The following is a 20,570-nucleotide window of genomic DNA, read 5'->3' on the forward strand; positions in this document are numbered from 1 at the left end:
GAAGCCACCGCTATGAGAAGCCCGCGCACTGCAACAAAGACCTAACACAGCCAAAAATAAATAAATAACCATAGGCAGGGGACTTCCCTGGCAGTCCAGTGGTTACGACTTTGCTTTCCAATGCAGGGGGTGTGGGTTTGACCCCTGGTCTGGGAACTAAGATCCCACATGCCTCGTGGCCAAAAAAACAGAACATAAAACAGAAGCAATATTGTAACAAGTTCAATAAAGCCTTTAAAAATGGTCCACATCACAAAAATCTTTTTTAAATTAATTAATTAATTAATTAATTAAAGACCAGAGGTATCTAAGACTTACCCAGCACAATTATTATATTCCATTTATTTGACACCTTCCTACATGCCAGCATTATGCTAGATGCCTACAATACATTGTTCCTAATTTTTTATGGATATTAATATTTCTATTTTCTGGATGAGGAAACAGGCTGGATGGATTTCAGTCATTTGCCCAAGGTCAAACAGTTGGTAAGTAGCTAGGTCAAAATTAGAGCCAGCTCTCTCTGGTTCCAAAGCCTAAGCTCTGCTACACCTAAGATGGCTACACCACTGCTGCCTCAGTGGAAAATAAGACAATTTCCTTTTTGCATTAATTTAGAATATAGTGTTATTTTTCTTTTTTATTATTATTTTTACTCAAAAACACTTAAATGCAAAATTCCTAATAACATAGAAAAGCAAAGCTAAAATGTAAATTTAATGAAGGCAGATAAAATAATGTTGGCTGATAAAGGAAGCTGGGAGAGAAAATGACAGATTTTATAGTGTACTACATTCTATTTTACCTAACTGAAAATGACACTATTTCCTCTGGCCTTCTTTACTCTATGGCCTTAAATAAGTGGCTATTAAAGAGAATAGTCTTTCTTTAGCTAAAATAAATTAGGTGAATATAGCTCTTTCACTTGTGTGATGAAACACCCCCAGGAGACCAACTAAGTCAACTTCTACCTTGTCTTCACAGTAATGTGAAAATCCCATCTACCATCTTGGATTTGGTCTTCAGAGGCCTAAATTTTCAAAGCCTCTGTAATTCATTATATTAAATATTATTGAGTACCAGTTACATGCTATGAACTATGCAGAAGAGAAATCTGACCAGCACCTTTCCAGGGAGTACTCTACATAAAAAACTTCAACCCTGGACATCACAGTTATTTTTCATACTGATGGGTTCCTTTTTACTTCAAATTTTTTAAGATGGGGCTGAGAACTGAGGGAGAAAGTATATAATTTTTACAGCATTCATGCTAAACTTTTTCAAAGAACTGGCAGGGGTAAAAAGCCCATATCCTCTCAAAATTCTATCAGTGTTTTCATTTTAAACACTTTTTTCTGGAAGTCCTCACTCAGCATGCAGCACATATTTGCAAATTTTTGAAAAGTTGAGTTAAGAATCAAGAAGTTTCTTTCCAGTTGTATCACAATAAAATCATGGAGGGGGCTGAAGTTTGTCTGTTAATGTGTGCAACAGTGTGCAAATGAACCACCATTTTCTACATCCCATTATTAAAATACACCAAATTGTTACTCTCCTTACATAGTCAAACTTTAAGATAAGAATACACTTTGGAAATCATTTAATCCAACTCCATTATTTAAAGGATATAGAAACAAAGGTAATTATGAGAACATTACCTAAGATTAGCCAAATAATCTCTTGTAACACGAGTTCATTGATATTTGTGTTTCCCAACTCTTCATAAAGCTCTTTGAAAGCAGAGGTTTTCCATCAAATGCACACTGAGTATGCACTAAGTATGAAGGAGGCACTGTGTAGGCTAAACAGGCCCAAAAATAAATAATCGAGAGTGATTATGTCGAGTCCTCAGTAGAGCTTTTAACTATGCCTGGAAGATTTGCAGGGAGGCATATCATGTGGACTGACATTTGAGCGGGTCTTGAAGGATGAGCAAGCAGAGAAGGAGAATAGAGAACATTCCAGGCAAAGATAAGGAAGTAAAGTAGGAACCCAGCATGCCTGAGGGAATGAAGGCTTCCTATGTCGGAGTACTAAGCACTGTATCAAGTGGGTTTCATCCTAAAAGCAATGGTGAACGAATGGAGATATTTAAGCATGACATAAGATTTGCACTTCGGGAATGTCCCTATGGCCTTGCGAAGAATCACCTGTGGGAGAGAGGATGGTAGAGGAGAGGGTGATATCTGAGCTAAGTCCGTGACAGAGAGGAGGAAGAGAAACCAGATGCCACACTGGATTACTTCCTTTGTAATCCCTCACACCCATCAGCCCACTAAAACACTCCAAGCTTGCCAGTCTCAATTTATAAAAGAACAAAGATTATTGTGACTGTCTGAATTACGAAGCAGAAGTCTTCCAACAAAAGGTAATGAGAGTTTTTTAAACTAAAAGTGAATTGATTGTATAAGAAATAAATTCCCCAGATTTTTATTAAACTAAATGCTAATAATTGAAATTTTAAATTTACCTCAAATTAGCCAAGTGTCACACAGAATCTTATATAGTCCTGTGGAAGAACCAAACTGGCACTGAACTACATCAGCAAATTGGGCTGCTGAATAATCATTTATATCCAGAAAATTAATGTAACTTTTGCATTTCTTGCTTGCCAGAAGATAATAAAATGCCAAGTTTTCAAAATAATGTTTTCATATGATTATTACTTCTGAATAGATATATTTAGTTGATTGAAAGCAATTATGTTTGACCCAATGGTTTCCAATATTATCAAAAGTACTAATGGCCACCTTTCTCAGTGTGTCAGCAATCCTATTTTAAGGAAATTATCACTCTGTGCATCAGAAAGAGATCCATCCTAGTAATTAGAAGAAGAAAAGCCTGACACCTCAATCTTGGGCAAGTGGCATTACCTCTGGGTCTCAGTTTTCTTCTATGCATATTGTGGTAGTAATGCCTGTCATATTTGCAGTCCAGGTTGCTATAGAGATCAAATGACTATAAAAATAAAGAATTTTTAAAGGACATTTCTTCTTTACATGGCAAAAAGCAGGACTGCCTGACACACAGACCTGAATCCTCTTTCCTCTAAACAGAATATACGATCAGTACCAATCACCTTAAAAATCAGTCATGTATTATGTGATGTTTCTTTGCATATTCATTACACAATCCCAAATTTTTCAAAGCATCTTTTATTTTCCTGTCAATCAAATGTTCTATTTATTTTTTCAACTTTAAAAAAGTTGATAATCAAAACTCAATCCAAAAATCTGTTTTTCTGATTCTCTAATTAAAAATACCCTAATTTTCTGTGTACAGATTACTTTCATCTCAAATTTCCAATTCTGGATATAGCAAAAAGAGATGAAAAGAAAAATACATAATTTAATAAGATTCTAATAAATTAAACAGCTATTCTTTTTAGCTTTAGACTGATTTACAGAGGGAGAAATCTTTTCCATAGATTAGTTGACAGCTGTGGAAAGTAAAGTATTATCTTCCATATAGTGAATACATATAAAGATTATTTCATCTAATATTTGTCAATATTGTTGAATATATGGGAAATACGGAAAGCCCTAAGGGAAAGAGGCAATCACATAAAAATGCTAAAAATTATCTTGCCAATTAATTCTGTTGAAACAAATAGTTTAAGAATTCAGAGAAACTACCTCTTTCTTTGTAAAGTTAAGTACTTAAGACTCTTGAAAATATAAACGGAAAAATCATATTCTATACATAACTGGAAAATAATTACTAAACTCAGCAAGTAAAACTGCTATAATGGATATTTAAGTAGCTTGGTGCAGTACCTATGGTTATGATACTTATAAATTGTCTAGAAACATTATACTGTGTATCTTATATAATACACAGATGATTAACTTTATGAAAATTTTCAGCATGTGTTAGCACAGTAAAAACCATTGATTATATTTTATCACAAATAATTGAGACCCAGAGTTATTGATTGTTGAACTTTCCTTTGATTGTGTTTAAAATACAAAATTAGTTTTTACACAGAAGGTACATGTATATACAATGGCCCTCTTTATGCAGCCAGTGTTTTACTAAGTCCCTTTTTGTCACTCTACAAAAGGGCAGGCTTAGCCTACCAACAAAACAGCTGAAAAGAACAGTAGCAAAGAGTAAACGTCCCCCTGCTGGGTCTATAAAAAGTGTCCGTTCCCATCATGAAGAAGGCGGGCATGTAACATGGTTGGGAGGCAAGTACTGGAGTTATTGTGCATTGTGTATGATCTCAAGTGGAGAAAACCATCTGTCCTTTTGCCCTGAAAAAGGACCCCCTGTGAGCCTCTTCTCATGGACCATTAGTTTCCGTCAACCCTAACACTGTATAGGCTTTGAACTGATGTCTGTCTGCCACAAAAGTTCATCGCAAGCCACTTTTCCCCAGAGGTTTCATAGGGTTTAGTATGAGGTGACCAACCATGGCCTAACAAAAAGATTAGTGTGCCTGGGCACAAAGCAAGATAGAGATATGAGTGACGCTCTTTGTAACATCTTGCCACACAGAATAGAGAACAGTGGATGTAGTCAACTATAGAATATGCAGAGGCGCCTGAGGGAGAAGAAAAGAGGATTGGAGAGGGAATCTGTCTTCACTTAGAAACAAGTGCTCTTTAAGGCCAACAGGCATCTTCTCAAAGAGTTTTAATAATTCTGTCTCTTTGTATAAGAAATAATAATAGAAATGACAATTTTATCCAACCTCAGGCAAAATTAAGAATACAGTGCAAAGTTAGGTTTCTCTCTGTAAAGTTTTTTTTAGAAGGCAATCACTTGGTAGAGCTGTAGAATTATAACAGGCCCTAGGGGTTCTCTACCCACCACCCTGAGGACAAAGTTGTAGAAGCCTTTCTTCAAAATCTTTGACAGGAAGTCATGTGAGTGTTTTCTTCCTCTCATTTTCCCTCCACTGGGCAAACATTACAGATCGTTCAATGTTAAACTCAGAGACAATCTCTTCTATAGTCTTCCCTGGCTCACTCCACATATACTGCTCTCATAGAACTGATAACATTTAATAATGCTTATTACATGTCTCTTCTTACTAGATGATAAGCTCTCAAGGATAAAGATTGTGTCATATTACTGTGTACACCTTAAGACAGTGCTTGACACATAGAAGGCAATTAATAACTATTTGTACTGTAATTCTTGAAATCTCCCCATGATGGACAGCCCACCACATCAGAAGGAAGCCATTTTTTTTTAGATTTTTTTTTAATTGTAGTTGATTTACAATGTTGTGTTACAAAGGAAGCCATTTTTAAACAACCTTGTTGTTGGGGGGGTGGGGGGGGTGCGTAGCAAGATTTATTAACTTCCACCCGGATCCAAGTTCTGCCCTGCAGTTCTAAGCAGACATAGTCCACCACACATCTGATGACAGCCACCCTGCTTTCCTTAACATCACTACCACCATCTCTAGCTCTTGTCTCTTTAAAGCTAAACATTCCCATTTTCTGCTACTGTTATTCCTACAAGATAAATTTTAGATGTTTTTTAAAAAAAATTTTTTAGCTGTTTTTCATCCTCATTGCTTTCCTCTAGAACTGCTCTAATGTGACAGTATTTCCCTTAAAACTAAACAAAACGCTACGTGCATGGTTCAAACTGCGTATCACCCAGTAGAACTACTACCTACTTGTTCCAGGCACAGTACTGTTATTGATGCACCATTATGTTGCACTACCTTTGCCTGCTCCTTGGTGTCCTTCCATCCGTGCTTCTGAAAGGGATGACTGAAAACTTCAGTGGAATTAGGACCTGTTTTCTCAATGACAATATATTTAACCAAACAGACAGGAAACCCCTGTGTAAAGTCCATCATCATCCATACATTCGTACTAATTTAGAACTTTTCTAAAAAGCCCAAGATTATAAGCAGTTGCTTCAAGTAATTAGCCTGATTGAAATACAAGAGGCAGGAGTGGCGCAAGAGAGGAAGGAGGGACAATCTTACTAATTTCTGCAGTTTTGAAACAGAAATTTTTAAAAATTTCTCTTCTCAAAGTATCTAGCAACTAATTTGGATTTTTTCCTATAAGTAAATATCAGAACAATGTCCCAAGAAAATCTGTTTTCCTACACTTCAAACAACAAATAAGAGTCTATTGAAAATATTAACACATAGTTCACAGAGAAATTTCACTCAATAGTAAATACCTTGGGAATCTTTCATAGACCTTAGATTATTTCCATGTATCTGACACTACTTCTACAGACCAATATTAGAGTTTTCTGGCCAATTAACATATCTTATTATCATTATGTTACAACATGACTTGCATGTGAATATTTTCTCAACTCAATATGTGCTATTATTTTAATGAATTTGAGATGAATCAGCACATCAGTTCAGGCCACCTCTCTGCAGCACAGTAATAGAACTTGATCTATATAATTTCAAACCCAGTATAATCTACTAGTCAGACAGCATGCAACTATGGAGCTTTATAAATGTACAATGATTATATCCTCTGTCTAGCATTCATATTTCGTATATGCTGAAATGGTATACTGAAATAAGAAATTATTTGGCAGCTTCATCAAACAAAAAGGCTGGATGGCTTAAACTATTAATTTTTTTTTTAATTTAGTCCTGTAATTCCTTGGGAAATGTTTTTTATGTTTTTCCTATGAAAGTTATTTTGTAGAGCTGAACGGCCACTTACTAATTCTTACAGTATTCTGAAGAATTAAATATACAACCATATATATAAGAAATTAATTTCTTTTTTTTTTTTTTTTTTTTAATTTTATTTATTTATTTATTTATTTATGGGTGTGTTGGGTCTTCGTTTCTGTGCGAGGGCTTTCTCTAGTTGCGGCAAGTGGGGGCCACTCTTCATCGCGGTGCACGGGCCTCTCACCATCGCGGCCTCTCTTGTTGCAGGGCACAGGCTCCAGACGCGCAGGCTCAGCAACTGTGGCTCACGGGCCCAGTCGCTCCGCGGTATGTGGGATCCTCCCAGACCAGGGCTCGAACCCGTGTCCCCCGCATTGGCAGGCAGACTCTCAACCACTGTGCCACCAGGGAAGCCCAAGAAATTAATTTCTTATGAAAATTTACAATATGCTACTCTGAGTACTTAGGTCTGGCTAATTGTGAGAAATTGCCTTCTGCTAATGATGTAGTTAAAGTAAGAATATTTTCCCCATGGAATACCTTTCAGTTTCAATTCTGTTTACGAAGAATTTGGTGACTTGGACAAGGAGTTCACCTCCCTTGAAGAACTCTCTTGACAAATGATTTTTTTAAGAAAGTAAACTAATCCTCCAATTTGTTACAACTGGTTCAATATTCAAGTTCAAATTCTGCTTTAATTGTAGTTATAAGATTTTCATAGTCAAGGACCAAGGAATGCAACTGATCTAGTGTTTAGCCATTAAGAAGGTAACGTTATGATTTTTTTTAAAAATATACCTCTCTCATAATTAGAGGCAAACTACCAGTTCTTGAAAAGTAAAACAGTGTATAAAAGCAAATAATCTAATATAAAAGATATTTTATAAAACATGTTTTCTGCAGAACAGACCACTTCTGAAAATCCTACAATTAAGGGTACAAACATGAATAATCAGCTCTAATAAAGAAATCCCAATCTATGATTCTAAGAGTACTGAAAGATGGGGCAGGGTCTAGCAGCTAGCGAAGGATCTACATCATCTTATGAGGAAGCTAGGGTGCCTAGAGTGCTTCCAAAAAACTGATCTGCACCCCCAGTTTCAGAGCAAGCATATTCTCACAGAAGCCTTCAGAGCAGAGTCAATGCAAAAACACTTCACTATTTGGTGATGATCCTTTTAACAGCTTGAATAATCACACCGAGATTCAAGTATTTGCCTCGGTCTTAAACTGGTGTCTTTCACACAAGTGAGAGCTAACTCTCTGGGTCCGCTTTAGGACCAAAGAAAACATAAAAATATTAAGCACTTCAACAGGCCTGAACAAAAAAGATGAAAATATGAGCAAATTTTAAGCATTCCCTTCTCTTCACCAAAGTGCATTACTATCTGTTTAAAAGATGTTTTAAGATGAGAAACAACCCAAATGTTTATCCATTGACAGTATTGTTTCAATTACACATCCATTCAATTGAATCCTATTTAGCTGTTAAAGCAACAAAGGATGAGACAGTATCACCTATAAAATATTCTTGCCAAAAATGCTTAACCTGAATTTTATCAATTTTATAGGAAACACACCCTTTTGGCTCTCAAAGCAGCACCATGGTGGTTGGCAAGAACAAGAGCCTTATGGAAAGCAGCAAAAAGGGAGCCAAGAAGAAAGTGCTTGATCTATTTTCTAAAAAAGATTGGTAGGATGTAAAACCACTAGCTATGAGAACTATATGAAAAACACTAGTCACAAGAACTCAAGGAACCAATATTGACCTGATGGCCTCAAGGGTCATGTTTTTGAAATGAGCCTTGCTGATCTGCAGAATGATAAAGTTGCATTTAGAAAATTCGAGATAATTACTGAGGATGTTCAGGTAAAAAAACTGCATGACTAACTTCTGTGGCATGGATCTTACTTATGAAAAATGTACTCTATGGTCAAAAAAAATGGTAGACCATGATTGAAGCTCATGTTGATGTCAAGGCTAGTGATGGTTATTTACCTCATCTGTTCTGTGCCAGCTTTACTAAAAGTCTCAACAGAGTCAGAAGACCTCTTTGCTAAGCACCAGCAGGCTTACTGAAAAAACCTAAAATTTTTCAAGACGTTGCTTAATTTTTCTTTTGTGATTAAGAATGCACTCAAGCAACTATAGAGTATGAGGTTGCTATGAATTGACTTTACGTCATGATCTGAAAATTGCTGTCTTGAACAAATCCCTGACATCAGCTTACTGTATTTTTTAAATTCTTCTCTTTTCCAAAAACATTAGAAAACATAGATTCCAAATAAATAAGGTTATTTTTAAAAGTTAGAGGGATAGGAAGAGCAGTTATTTTGACATTTTAGCTTCCTTTTTAATCAAACAGAAGAGATTCTAACTTTGCAAGGAAGGACTAACACTCCACACCTTAAGCTGCCTTTAGAATGCTTAATTGGCCAGATGGTCCGTTCTAGAAGGTACATGGATATGAGCTGGCTGTGACCTAAAGGGACAACTTAATGGTGGTTAACAACTAATAATCTACTCAAAGCATATTTTTACATGCAGGAAGGTCAATAGCATTCAAGAACAGGAAAAGCCACTTCCAAGTTCTTCATGGTTATGTAACAGTTATTAATCTGTTTTTTCCCCAAAATACTGGTTTAAAAGATTATGTCCAGCTAGTTAATAAGGAGCAACACTAAAGTAAAGAAAACAACAGTGGGTGTTTTCTTTTTTAAGACTATATAAGCCCATTTGCTAGTCACTCTACTAAACTTTCTTCCTTGAAAACACTTCCCTTCCTTGAAAACCCCTAGAACAGGGACTGTTCTTTCTAAGTTACAGTCAAATGCACTGTCAATATAATCATGAATTCTTGCTGAGTTTACAGAATATGTCAATATGCCATCCTGCAGGCAGCAGAAAACCAACTTAATGGGGAAACTGATGAGTCACACCGTTACATTCTGTTTTTGCTTCAAGTACGTTTTTGAAACTAGTTCACCTCTCCATGAAATCGTGTTTTTATATGAAGAATAAAGTTCATACTAAGCAATTCTTCAGCTACTCCAAAAATACAGTAGAATGTTGATAGATTACTGACTACATTTTAAATCCACCTTTCCATTGAATAAGAGCAAAAGAAACCAAAGTTTCTGCAAAGCCTTCAGGACAAAACTTCAAGAACAGTCAAGTGCTTCAGAAATGATTATTATAATCAGAATACTCTTTTGTACTTAGAACACTAGAATATTTTTCCCTCTATAGCACGAAAACTAAACCAGAGCTAAATGGTGAAAAAATGAACAGACTTTGGAAGGAATTGTGAGAAGACTTCACTTAACTATAGAATCAAGAACAGTTCAAAATATTTTTAAATACCATTTGCTAATTCTTTATACTATGGTTGTATTACCCCCTGCCTTCAAAAGTTCCCTACCATGCCAGTGAGGATGCCAAGAGATCAGCACTTCTATTCACTTCCTAATGTGCAATTTGTATGCATTATGGGCTGTAGAAATGTTTATAATATTTGAATCACCAATTCCACTTATAGGTAATTATCAGCGATCCACACAAAGACTTATATATCAGATTATTCACTGTGAAGTTATTTTAAAAAGCATGAAAATAATTAAAAGGCACAAAAAGAGAGAAATTGTTAATGGGGAAAGGGAAGGAGCAAGGGGCAACATAGGGGTAGGGGAGTAAGAGGTACAAATTCTTAGGTATAAAATAAGCTACAAGGATATATTATACAACACGGGGAATATAGCCAATATTTTATAACAACTATAAATGGACTATAACCTTTAAAAATCACTATTAGAGAGCTTCCCTGGTGGCGCAGTGGTTGAGAATCTGCCTGCCAATGCAGGGGACACGGGTTCGGGCCCTGGTCTGGGAAGATCCCACATGCCGCAGAGCAACTAGGCCCGTGAGCCACAACTACTGAGCCTGCGCGTCTGGAGCCTGTGCTCCGCAACAAGAGAGGCCGCGATAGTGAGAGGCCCGCGCATCGCGATGAAGAGTGGCCCCCGCTTGCCGCAACTAGAGAAAGCCCTGGCACAGAAACGAAGACCCAACACAACCAAAAATAAATAAATAATAAATAAATTTAAAAAAAAAAAGCTAAGCTCATTAGTGTGTAATTAAAGATGCTGATTTTAAAAAAAATCACTATTAGAAATAACTATTTTGTACACCTGTAACCTATGTAATATTGTACAGCAACTATACTTAAATAAAAAAAATTTTTAAGCTATGTGAATGCTTTTAGGTAGGTCTTACACTCCAATTTGATGATACGATACCCTAGTTTAATGAAAACATTTATCAACCCACAAAACAATTTGCTCTTAGACATATTTTTTATCTAAACAGAAAAAAAATGTTCCATGACCATAAACAGTTAAAACATGATATATTATATTTCCCATTTTGGAGATTCACAATACACAAATCCTACAGTAAATAAATCTGCTTATATTTGTTTAACCCAGTGCATCTCTAATTTGTCCTGAAACTTCCTTCCTCAGAACGTTTGTTAACAAGAAAAGGAAATGGTGTTCTGAGGAACACAGCTGGACACATTGCAATAAACAAAAGACAAGACAACTGAGTGCATGGATCACTGGTAGAAAGACAATTCCAAAGGTACTCATAAATAGATTAATGGCAACCAAAGGGAGAGACTACTAGAAAGCCACTTGGTTCTGTCCTGAGCTCTCTTAAGCTCAGGCATTTCATCACAGAATCAGAAGAAAACAATGTTGGTCGGTTCATCAAATTTCCAAATCATATGAAGCCAAGACGAGTTGGAAATGTATTGAAAGAATCATGATCCTAACAAATTCTGACAAGGCTGAAGTTGGGTTCTATAAAAATAGATGAAAATTTAGTGAATATATATAATATAAAGGCTTGATTTGCCTCCCCCTCCCCCCCAAAAAAAACAAAACTATAAAATTAAGAGTGAGAAAGACAGGACTTAACAGCAGCATATATGAAAAATAATTAGGGATTTTCACCAGTGCTAAACTCAGTGACAGTTAATAGAATGATGGAACCAGCAAGAAAATTACTATAATATTAGGCTGCATTAGTCAGCAGTAATAGTATCTAGAACTAGGGAAGTTTTCTTCTCTCTCCCTCTGGTATATGCCCGCCAGGCCATCTGGAGCTTTATTCAAATCAATGTGCAACACTTTAAGAAAGTAGACAACCTGAAATGCCTGAAGGAGTCAAGGGCATTTATTCCAAAAATAAAAACCTCAATAAGAAATACAATAGGTGATTTCAAATATTTGAAGAGTTGCCATAGGACAGAGGTATTTGATTTATTTTTTATGATGCAGGGTGGGGATGGTGTACAGAATCAAATGAATGCCCACAAGAAGATGAATTTTAACCTAACAAACAGAAGAAACTTTTTAATAAACCAATCTAAAGATTGAATGGTCTATTCAAGAGACAATCATAAGTTAATGACCATTTAACCAGAATGTCACTGAGGGAATTCAAGTACCAGGTGCAATGTAAGTCTGGATAACCCTTAAAGACCCTCCCAACATTGAGATTCTAAAATACTATGAGAGACAGCATTACCACTTGGAGATATTACCAAGAACCACGGCAGTACACTCTATATGGAATCAGGGACACCAGTGCCAACGGGTACCAGAAGCTGACTCAGGAGATCCAGTTGTCATTTTTCAGGATTTTGCAAGCCCATCGTTAAACGGTCATTGTTAAAATTTAAATTATATAAACTTACAATGAAGTAAATTATATTAAAAACAAAGCTAATAAACACCCAAACTTATCACTTCCTAATGCCACTTTGTTAACTTGCAATTGACTCTGCTAGGATAGTCACACCTTGGAAATCTACAAATGCTACAAATTGGGGCTTTTTTTTTTGAGAGCAGTGGTTAAATATTTATCATCAGCACATCACATCAGTAGTACCTTTCATCAACAACTATTTATTAAGCTCCTACATATACAGCTTTAGGCTGTGTGAAACAGAAGTACAAATCAAAGCAATCTTCCTCAGGAAACAGGAAAACCAGAACTAGGAAGCAATATCTGAACTTTCAAAAGTGATCTGCCTTTTTATTGAATACATTGTGGTACATTTATACAACAGATTACAGCCTTTAAAAAGAATGATGTAAATCAATTTGTGTTGGGAAGATACACAACAAATAAACGTAGACTCCTCTAGGGAGAGACACTGTGTACCATTTTTAATACAAATGTTTGCTTTTTTGTCATATGCATGTATTATTTTAATAATAATAACAACAATGCTGTAATCAAACACAAAGAAGGAGGTCGACCTTGGGCAATACTTTGACCACCAGGTAAAAAAAGAGAAGCAGCCACAGGGAGAAAAGAGAAGTGGCCTTGACAAAAGCAGTAGAAGCAGAGAGAAAATTCTTAAGCTCAGAGGGCACTGCACTGGACGCCTCCTGCTGAGGGGATGGTAATACGTCCTGACTGTTCTGACCACCTCCCATCTCCTATTCTTCTAGGGCAGCGGTCCCCAACCTTTTTGGCACCAGGGACCAGTTTCATGGAACAAAATTTTTCCATGGATTGGGGTGGGGGGGGGGGGTGTGGGCGGGATAGTTTTGGGATGATTCAAGCACATTACATTTATTGTGTGCTTTATTTCTATTATTATTACATTATAAGTTATAATGAAATAATTATACAACTCACCATAATGCAGAATCAGTGGGAGCCCTGAGCTTGTTTTCACTTGCCACTCACTGATAGGGTTTTGATATGAGTCTGCAAGCATTTGATTTATTATGGTCCCTGTGCAGTCAAACCTCTCTGCTAATGATGATCTGTATTTGCAGCCACTCCCCAGCGCTAGCGTCACCGCCTCAGCTCCACCTCAGATCATCAGGCATTAGATTCTCACAAGGATCATGCAACCTAGATCCCTCGCATGCGCAGTTCACAGTAGGGTTCGTGCTCCTATGAGAATCTAATGCCGCTACTAATCTGACAGGAGGTGGAGCTCAGACGGTAATGAGAGCCATGGGGAGCAGCTGTAAATACAGGTGAAGCTTCGCTCGCTCACCCGCTGCTCACCTCCTGCTGTACGGCCCAGTTCCTAACAGGCCATGGCCCGGTACCAGTCCATGGCCCAGGGGTTGGGGACCCCTGTTCTAGAGGAGCCAGCTGCAGAGATGATGTTCCTGCCTTCTTTACTCACTGGGTATCCTGAAATCGCTAGCAGTGATTTCGACCCCTGGGGGACATCTGGTAATGTTGAGACATTGTTTCATTATGGAAATTGAGTGCAACTGGTATCGAGTCAGGAGAGGCCAGAGATACTGCTAAACATTCCACAATGCACAGGACCGCCCCCCACAACAAAGAATTATCCAGTCCAAGATGTCAGCGGTAACAAAGCTGAGAATCCCTGCACCACTGGTACTTAAGGCCACCGGAAAGGACCTGTTTTTTAAAAGCCAAGAGAGGCTAGCCAAGACCCAGAGATGCTCCTCACTAGAAAACATGGACATAGAATCTGAACTGATGTTTAAGAAAGGCTGCAAGTCTCCTTAAAAATAACTGCCATGGAAAGTAGACTGGAGAGGGGTTAAAAATGTTACACTTGACCTAACAACTCACAGAGATAATTTATATTCAGAAAAACCATCTAATTGGTATGTCACCATCATTTCTGCAAAGTATCACAGTACTCATTAGAGAACTTTTCCATTTTTTAGAAAAAATTCTTTTAGAAATTCAAATATAAACTCCTCTAATAACATGTTGCTATTTTTGAAGTTATGAAAAGTAAATGAAGTGGAATTATGAGTTCAAATCCCAATTATCATTATAGTTTTAAATCCATTAAAATTGGATACAGTTGGCTACAGGCTATACTTTTGTAGCTTTTACTTCTCTTGTAGTCCAGTCTACATATCTGACACCATTGTTCCTTCATAAGAGCTTAGCAGCCTACTTATTTCTTTAAATAGTAAGGCATATGGCACTGGGTCTCATTCATAATCACAATAAATATTTTATTAATTGAATAAAAAATTTTTTAAAGACTACTGTACACATGACCCCTTCACCTTTGCCAGAGTTGATTGGAGTTAGGTAATACCAGAGGTCAGTTACTACCCACAATATAGAAATTTTACATACTAATATCCAAAATATTTAATATTTATAATCAACTCTCTCTTCCATCTAGTAATATGGGACTACCAGAACATAAGCTGCTTCTGACGAAGCTAAATATTTCCCTACCAATAAAACCACCACTCACCATGTACTTTCAATGTATCGGCCCTCACCCAGCCCCTATTCTAACATACTTTCTTCCTAGAATGTATACGCAGTGCCGTTATCTAGCTTCAGCCATTCTTCTGCCAAAATTCCACTGGGTTCAGCCAAAAGGTGGCAGCAACTGAAACAGGTAGGAACCAAGAAGAGCATCCATACACCTGGGCAGCTGAGGGCTAAGCTGTTTGGGATGCTGGTAAGTGAACAGTGTGGGTAGGTAGTGGCAGAAGGGGAGGGAGATCAAACAAGGCAGGGACAACAGGAGAGGTGACTGGCCAAGCACAGGAAATAAATCTTAGAGTATGGACTAAAGACAAGCTGTCTGAAGTAGCAACACATGAATGAATACAAAGGGAATTGGATGGAGTGTCCAAGGAAAAGCCAAACTAGTAGGTAACTGAAGTCAAAGCCAGGATGCCCAAAATAGCAGCACAGAATCCCAGAGGCAACCACATGCTCACACCAGGCAAATATGGCCTGTAAAAATGTAATTGCCTGGGCATAGTATACCAAAACACAAGAACAAGGTCAGCAATCCCTTCTTTTACATTAGTGAAACTACTCACTGATACCCAAATACAGGAAGCTGAGTCTTCCAAAGTGGTCTCTAAACAAATTTTCAGTGTTACCATTTTAAAGGCTACTTACGTACATCATGCCAGTAATATAGGCATAGCAATCAGCACTACCCCGCCATGGGTCTAGTACATAAAGTACATAAAGCCTAACTAAAAGGAACTGTCCTTTAAATAATTTTAGCAACAATAAGAAACTTGAGTACCACAAGATAAGAACATGGATAAAGACAAAAAATAAATAACCATTACTACACTAAAGAGAAAAAAAAAAAATTCTTACCTAAAGAATTTTTTCCTGTAAAGTTGCTTTAGTGTAATGTAGGGGGAAAATATGCACTCCAGCAGAAAACTATGCATTGTCTAGAGCACACCCTTCCTACTTATGCCATTCTGATTCTTTGGGAGCTATTTTAAAACTCTGTAAGTTGTAGATAACTAATAACAAAGCCAAATAAATCTTGTCTATAGACATGCAAATTCTTTCTGGCTGAGTGCAATTGACTTGCCTCCCTCACTGTGGCAAAGTCCAGTTTTGCCTCCATTTACACATCAATTTCAATATTCTACAACTATAAATGTGTCTGTCTTTAAATTCTCCTTTGAACTGGTTATCACATCTCACCACCTACTTCTTTAATGATTTAAGTGAAGTCGTTAACACGTTCATTTTCTATCTGTAGGAATGTCATGATTTTACCTTTTTTGAAAATTATCTTTTAACAGTAGTTTTGGAGAAACAATTAGTTACTTTTTGAAATTTGGGAGCAATATTGATATTTACCATTGATGTTTTCTCAGTTATACTGCTGGATTTAATCACAAGTATAGCTATTGCCCAGGAAAAGCCTAGAGGTTTGGGGACCTAAGGGTCACAAAGTCCCTGAATGGTCAAATTAGAGGTGGACCGTAAGCCAGGCAGAGTGTCATCCATTGAATGGAGACAAAAATAGAGTTTATATTCATGCTCGAAAAGGGGAGGAAGAGAGGATGGAAAGGAGAGAGGCCTGACTAGAATGGGAGTTCTCATTCAAGAGTATAGAAGACCCTCTATTTTTGTAGTCTCATAGGTAGTACAGGGCTACATCCCAAAGACAACCTTGTCCACTCTGTTTGCCAACAACAGCTCACTTTAGGACAATGCTTGTTCATCTCTGTCTCTGGGTGTGTTTGCTGTGTTCATTCTTGGTTTTCAGAAGTTCAATGAACATTATTAATCTCATCACATCCTATAACTATAAAGCCGTGTGAATGTTCAAAATGCTAGTGGCATATGACTACAGTTAAACAAAAATGGAGACTAAAAAATTGAAAATGAGGAGAAAAATGATGTGTGATATACATATCTAGGGGATAAATGTGACCGATTACAAAATTCCTCTATCTGGGATTTCTTCTTGAGGATTGGGGCTGGAAGCAAGGGTTTTCTACTCAAACAGATGAAGGCTTAAAAAAGAATAAAATACATTCTGAATCTAATGTGTCATGGGGTCACACATAGAAAACAGAAAGTATACCTCAGACCTCTCAATTCAAGGATACTTTTGGCCATAAAAATAAGTTAACTTTCTTTTTAACATTCCAAAAATGGTAACATAAAGTTTACCACCAACACATAGCATTCCTCATACAGAACTTGATTGCAGAACCAAAGCACTATTCAGGAGAGTATCAGAAGTAGCTGAAATCTAAAGCATTAAATAACTATGCACGGAAGGAAACTATATAGAAGAACATAAAGGCCCTGGTTTCTTTACGGATGTAGTTTCTCAATGCTAGAGCTTTTCTTTTATTAAAAACTTCCAGATGCATAACATGTAGAGTAAGTACTAAGCCACGCTGTCAAGCTTGCTGCTTAAACTCCTGGGAAGTTGTCAGTATATCCGTAGGGTTTTGACAGTAAATTTAGGGAATACAGTTTGTTTGGTTAGACCTCTTTTTTGCAGCTCACAATAGCTTTGGCTGGTATACTTGGTCTTTCCAGCCGTTAGTACTTGGTCAGTCTATGTTTGCTGCTTTACTAATAATTGTCTTCTCTCAAAAGGCAAAGTAACTTAAAAAAGAAAAGTCATTTTTCTCTTCCAGAATTCCTGGAAGTCCATAGTTTAAGGCTGTGGGACTTCCCTGGTGGCACAGTGGTCAAGAATCCGCCTGCCAATGCAGGGGACACAGGTTCGAGCCCTGGTCCAGGAAGATCCCACGTAACGCGAAGCAACTAAACCCGTGCGCCACAACTACTGAGCCTGCGCTCTAGATCCCGCGAGCCACAACTACTGAAGCCCACGCCTAGAGCCCGTGCTCCGCAACAAGAGAAGCCACCGCAATAAGAAGCCCACGAACCGCAACGAAGAGTAGCCCCTGCTCACCACAACTAGAGAACGCCTGCGAGCAATAACGAAGACACAACACAGCCAAAAATTAATTAATTAATTAAATTTTTTTAAAAAAAGACTGTGTATTAAGGAGAAAATAAACTGCTCACCAAAACTCAATAACTTGTACAGTTGTCATTCTACTATCTGCCCAATAAGACAATCAAGGTGTTGCACTTGACCAAACTACTGTCCACAGCTAGCTACTCATACAGTAAACAGCATTGCTGATGACACTGGACGTTCACCTCAATGGGAGGAAGAGTTTTGTCTTTCAAACTTCTTTTTGCAGTACTTGTTACAGAATGGTTGTACCCAGATTTACACTTTCTTTCTGAAATATGCTACATATATCCCTTCAGTATTGGCTAAAATGTTGTTAATTCCTGAAGATTTTTCCTATTATTACTTAAACACAGATGCACAATTCGTATATTCACATTGTACTGTCAATTTAAATTTTAATACATAAACATCATCAGTTTAACACAAATAAGAATCAAATCAATAAGAAAGTCTCAAAGATCTTAGAAGTATCTTTAATAACTTTCTCACAATATAAATTTTCTATAAATAATATAATTTGGGGATAGTTACTTTATGTACACTACTTTGCAAACCAAGTATTCACTATTAGTTGAAAAAAATCAATTGCTTTAAATAAATATATAGAAGAGGCAATGGACTGCTGTAACTTGGTGAGAAAGCCCCATATTAATATCCAAAATTAAAGAATAAGCAAAAATACAAAGGAAGAAATGTGAAAAAAACACACACACAAAAAACCTGTCATAAAAAACAAGAACAATGTTATGACTTGAAAGCTTAAAAAAATAAGTGACTTTAAGACAAGGCATGAGGTGAGATGCTGATTTCCTGATGCACAGTCCCACGCTCAATTACACAATGCACTTTTCCAGCTTTCCAGCGCTACCTCTATTATTACATCTCCTTTGCTATACTACTAAAACCCATTAAAGAACGGTATTATATTAACAGTCATTTCTGGATTCTATTCATTTTAATAAGTAATTTTGCTTCCATCATTCCTTGTAATGTTTCTAGTTACAGAATTTTGGAGATGAGTTATGTGTTGACAAACATATGGTATCGCTAAACAGAGGAGCTGGGATCACAGTGGAGATTGGACTTCCAGTAATTTTCTAACAGTATCCAATGGATTCCTAATGTTCTTTGGAGATCCTCAGGGGCCATCAGGCGGGGTGTGGGGTGGGCAACGGAAAGAAAAATCATGTAGGGTTTTGGCCTCTGTCCCCTCTGACCTCCAAGGTCAATCATTGTGTGTATAGCTGACATTGTATCCAATTTCATACACTGGATTTCCTCATAAGATCTTTTCTAAAGGTTCAGCCTCCTTGAGAAATGTTGGAAAACACTTGAACCACTTGATCTCTAAGGTTTGTATTAGTTTTAATATGTTTTGGCTCACAAAGACCTCAGGGAAAATGTTTAAAAGGCATGGGGATAAGGATATTAGTGTATGTAAAGAGATAAACCACAATAAAAGTTCTCAACCAAATCAAGTTGACAGATCTTCATTATGATCATTATGAATTTTTATAGCTAACTTTCTGTAGAGAACTCTACAATAAGCCCTAGAGATACACAGATACAAACCAGAACCCCAGCTATGGAGCTCATAAATGAGATTGGTAGAAATGGAATCACAACCCACTCCCTCAGGAAGTGGAAGGCAATTACTCTGTGAGCCCACTTAGCAGTTAGCATAAGGGTCTGCCCACGGGGACACCTGGTCCTTGACACACTTAACTCACTTGACCCCCAACCAGGTTAATAACCATCCTCAGAAAGGCAGCTATTTAAGGTGTCTGTGTTCATTCGAACTTCGTCTGCTCTGACCTTGAGCCCTAATTTTTTTAGTAGAAAAACGATTTTTAGTATTCCAAAGTTCACTGGCAAAGCCCTAGAATTTGACAGCAATTCTAGCATGACTTTAAAGTCAAATGGTTGATTTTTATGCATGGTTCATGGAAATATTTTATCTTATGATCATATCATGTACATTTTTAAAATGCCAGCTGGAATTTGGATCCCCTGGGATACAAACTGGAGTTTCACAATTCCTAGAAGGGTAATACAAACAACTTACCTTTAGTAACTGTCAGAATTGACCTAAGATACAGGAATATTGGGAAAGAACTGTGCCAATTTTCCAGGCATATTTAATTCTAGCATCTCAAGGATCAAAAGTAATACTACCATTCTGGCCCTGTAATAGACTGGATTCCTATGAGATTTCTCCCTCCAATTAGCTGCTACGAGAGCAAAAGAGGGTGCTGGGGACAGAGCTATAATGGAGAATTGCTCCAACTCTCTAACCATTGTCCAGATTACATTATAACAGGAACTCTAAAGTACCAAGCTTGATAAATATGATGGTAAAGAGATATGATTCCAAGAGATTACAGGATAAGGGTGGCTTTTTCCTCCCCCTTTTCACTCTCTGTTACATGTGAACTCTTTGATTAAAAAAAAAGGAAAGTAGGTTTTACCTTTGACACAACCAGGCCTACTTCTAGTTAGACATATTCTGACTCTTAATATTACCATAATGCACAAGCTAGCGCTGCCTGCAATTCATCCAATTTACTCAGCCACTTAGCCTAAACATGAAAACTGTATTGAAATATGTGCTGACTACATGTAAAATATAAGAA

The 20,570-nt window shown here is 37.2% G+C and overlaps 1 protein-coding gene and 1 pseudogene across 1 annotated transcript in view; one reads left to right on the forward strand and one right to left on the reverse strand.

Annotated features, from left to right (window-relative positions):
- Positions 1-20,570, reverse strand: part of COL25A1 (collagen type XXV alpha 1 chain) — a 451,181-nt gene that overhangs the window by 421,918 nt on the left and 8,693 nt on the right. The window lies entirely within an intron of this gene.
- On the forward strand, positions 8,224-8,510 carry LOC132366735 (small ribosomal subunit protein eS1-like; annotated as a pseudogene).

The sequence above is a fragment of the Balaenoptera ricei genome, chromosome 5, assembly GCF_028023285.1.
Source record: "Balaenoptera ricei isolate mBalRic1 chromosome 5, mBalRic1.hap2, whole genome shotgun sequence".
In the NCBI taxonomy this organism is placed as follows: Eukaryota; Metazoa; Chordata; class Mammalia; order Artiodactyla; family Balaenopteridae; genus Balaenoptera; species Balaenoptera ricei.